Raw genomic sequence first — 3,982 nt, 5'->3', positions numbered from 1 at the left:
AGTTCAAAATGCAGAAATCACCGGTCTTCTGTGTCCTTCGCGCTGGGAGTTGGAGACTGCAGCTGTTCCTATTCGGCCATCTTGCTCCGCCCCTAATCTTGAAAGTTAACTTGAGGCAACTTAAAAGCACAATGAGCCAGTAGAAACATTTTAAGTTTGGTTCAGTGGATTTAATTATATAGAAAACTAACTATTAACTTTTAATTTAAAGGTATTTCCAAGTATCTTCCTGCCTTCTCTAGAAATACATTTCTGAATATTTATTTTCGAAACATTGCTGATATGATGATTAGGAATTATTCTGCTTTTTACTATCAGCAACTGGATGCTGATAGATTGGAAAATCTAGAGGAAATGAATAAATTCTTAGATATATACAACTTATCAAGATTGATCCATGAAGAAATCCAGAACCTGAAAACCTGAAAACACCAATAACAACTAACAAGATTAAAGCCATAATAAAGTCTCCCAGTAAAGCAAAGCCTGCGACCCGATGGCTTCATTGCCTAACCATTTCAAGAAGAACTAATATCAATCCTATTCAAACTATTCTGAAAAATAAAGGAGGAGTGAATTTAACATCCCTTCATGATAAAATTCAACATCTCTTCACAATAAAAAAAAAAAACCCTCAGAAAAACAAGGTATAGAATGAACCTACCTCAACACAATGAAAGCCATATATAACAGACTAACTGAAAGCCTTTCCCCTAAGATCTGGAACACGACAAGGAGGCCCATTGTCACTACTATATTAAACATATTATTGGAAGCTCTAGCTAGAGCAATCAGATATGAGAAATAAATAAAAGACATCCAAACTGGAAAGGGAGAAATCAAGCTATCTTTGTTTGCAGATGATATGATGTTATGTTTGGGAAAAACTGAAGACTCCACTGAAAAGCTATTAGAACTAATTAACAAATTCAGTAAAGTTACAGGGTACAAAATCAACATACAAAAATAAGTAGCATTTCTACATCCCCACATTGAACAATCTGAAAAAGAAATAAAGAAGTTATCTTATTTACAATAACCACAAATAAAATTAAATGCCTAGGAATTAAATTAACCAAAGAAATGAAAGATCTCTATAATAAAAACTATAAAACACTCATGGCTCCCTCCCCAAGATGGCTGCTGAAGACAAGCTACTGCTGCCGTGGCTCCCTAAGCTGTTCAAAACTGGCAAACAGCTTCTGGATGAAATAGAAGTAGCTACTGAACCTGTCAGTTCCTGCATAGTCCAGGAGAAGGTGTTCAAGGGCCTGGACCTCCTTGAGAAGGCTGCCAAAATGTTACCAAAGCTTGACTCATTCATCCAAAATGAAGATTTGTAAGAGATTGCTTCCACCGACCTGAAGTACCTGTTGGTGCCCCCACCATGAAGCAAGTTGACCCCAGCAAGCGTCTAGATCATTTGCAGCGGGCTCCAAAACACTTTATAAACTACTTAACTCAGTGCCATTACTCTCATGTGGCAGAGTTTGAGCTGCCCCAAACTGAGAACAACTCAGCTGAAAATCACACTGCTAATTCCTCCATGGCTTATCCCAGCCTCATTTCTACGGCATCTCAAAGACAGGCTAAAATAGAGAGATACAAGCAGAAGAAAGAGTTGGAGCATAGGTTGTCTGCAATGAAATCTACTGTGGAAAGGGGTCAGATGATGGACGTGTTCGTGAATATTATGTTCTTCACCTTCAGAATTGATTTGGTAACAGCTTAGAAGAGATTGAGAGCATTGACCAGGAAATAAAGATCCTGAGAGAAAGAGACTCTTCAAGAGAGCCCTCAATTTCTAACACATCTTGCCTGGAGAGGCCTCCAGTGAAACCCTTCATTCTCACCAGGAACATGTCCAAGCCAAAGTATTTGGAGCTGGTTATTCAAGTCTAGCAACTATGATGGTGACTGACTGTTATGAACAACATTGGAAACATGGAATGGAGCGTTACCAAATCAGGAAATAGTCACGGCAACATCAGAGGAATTCAGAAAAGCAGCTCAGCAACAGGAAGATCAAGAAGAAAAGGAGGAATAGAGTGACGAAATAAACACTCTACAGAGCTTGGGAACGGGATGACTGGAAGGACATCCATCCCAGGGTCAATGGCAACCAACAGAACATGGGCTGATCTTCCCACAACGTGACAGGGCTGCAGGGTGCACACCTCCCTGGCCAAGGAAAACCATGCAGTCTTCCCCTCCCCGGGCTCCCACTTCAGCTGTGTACAATGAAGTCAAAGATGCTAAACCTTACATTGCATTCAATAAAGCGCCAAGTGATTTAAAAATGATAATAATAAATAAGTAAATAATAAAACACTCATGAAAGAAATTGAAGACACACAAAAAATGAAAAGATATTCTATGTTAATGGATTGGAAGAATCAATATTGTTAAAATGTCCATACCACCCAAAACAATCTATAGAATCAATGTAATCCTTATCAAAATACCAATGATATTCTTCACACAAATAGAAAAAAAATCCCAAAATTTAAATGAAACCACAAACAACTCAGAATAGACAAAGCTATTCTGAGACAAAGAACAAAACTGGAGGAATCACATTACCTAATTTTAAATTATACTACAGAACTATATTAACCCAAACAGCATGGTACTGGCACAAAAACAGACACAGAGACCAATGGAACAGAATAGAGAACCCAGAAACAAAGCCACAAACCTACAGTGAACTCATTTTAAATAAAGGTGCCAAAAACATACATTGAGGAAAAGACAATTTCTTCAATAAATGGTTTTGTGAAAACTGTGCATCCATAAGCAGAAGAATGAAATTAGACCCCTATGTCTCACCATATACAAAAATCAAATGAAAATGAATTAAAGACTTAAATCTAAGACTTCAAAGTGAAACTACTACAAGAAAACATTGAGAAAATTCTCCAGGACATTGGTCTGGAGCAAAGATTTATTGAATGATACCCTATAAGCACAGGCAACCAAAGCAAAAATGGACAAATGGAATCACATTAAGCTAAAAAGCTTCCGCATAGCAAAGAAAACAATCAACAAAGTGAAGAGACAACCCATAAAATGGGAGAAAGTATTTGCAAACTACCCATCTGACAAGAGACTAACAACCAGAATGTGTAAGGAGCTCAAACAATTTTATAGGAAAAATCTAATAATCCAATAAAAAATAGACAAAAGTTATGAATAGACATTTCTCAAAAGAAGACATACAAATGATAAACAAGTATATGAAAAGGTGCTCAATATCATTGATCATGAGAGAAATGCAAATTGAAACTACAGTGAGATATTACCTCACCCAGTTAAAATGGCTTATATCCAAAACACAGGTAATAACAAATGTTGGAGTTGATATGAGGAAAATGGAACCCTCAAACACTGTTGGTGAAAATGTCAATTAGCACAACCACTACAGAGAACACTTTGGAGCTTCCTCAAAAATCTAAAAATAGAGCTACCATAAGATCCAGCAATCACACTGCTAGGTATGTACCCAAAAGAAGGTAAATCAAAATATTCCAGAGATATCTGCATTTCTGTGTTTATTGAAGAACTATTTACAATAGTCACAATTTGGAAGCAATCTAAGTGTCCATCAATAGACAAATGGATAAAGAAAATGTGGTACATACACACAATGAAGTACTATACAGCCATGAAAAGGAATGAGATCCTGTCATTTGTGACAACGTGGATGGAACTGGATGTCATAGTGTTAAGTCATATAAGCCAGGCAGAAGACAAACTTGCATGTTCAAACTTATTTGTGAGAGCTAAAAATGAAAACAACTGAACTCATGGAGATAGAGGGTAGAAGGATGAATATCAGAGGCTAGAAAGGGTAGTGGAGTGTGGGGGTAAAGTGGGGACAGTTAATAGGTTCAGTAAAATAGAAAGAATAAGACCTAATATTTGCTAGGACAGCAGAATGACTATAGTAAATAATAATTTAATCTTATGTTTTAAAATAACT

General features: G+C 36.8%; 1 pseudogene; it reads left to right on the top strand.

The window, feature by feature from the left end:
* The first annotated feature begins 1,136 nt into the window (after positions 1-1,136).
* LOC105507212 lies at positions 1,137-2,141 on the top strand (annotated as a pseudogene).
* Positions 2,142-3,982: the final 1,841 nt, after the last annotated feature.

The sequence above is a fragment of the Colobus angolensis genome, unplaced genomic scaffold (genome assembly GCF_000951035.1).
Source record: "Colobus angolensis palliatus isolate OR3802 unplaced genomic scaffold, Cang.pa_1.0 Scaffold146, whole genome shotgun sequence".
Lineage (NCBI taxonomy): Eukaryota > Metazoa > Chordata > Mammalia > Primates > Cercopithecidae > Colobus > Colobus angolensis.
Note: the sequence above shows the minus strand (reverse complement) of the source record. Positions and strands in the feature narration are given on the sequence as shown.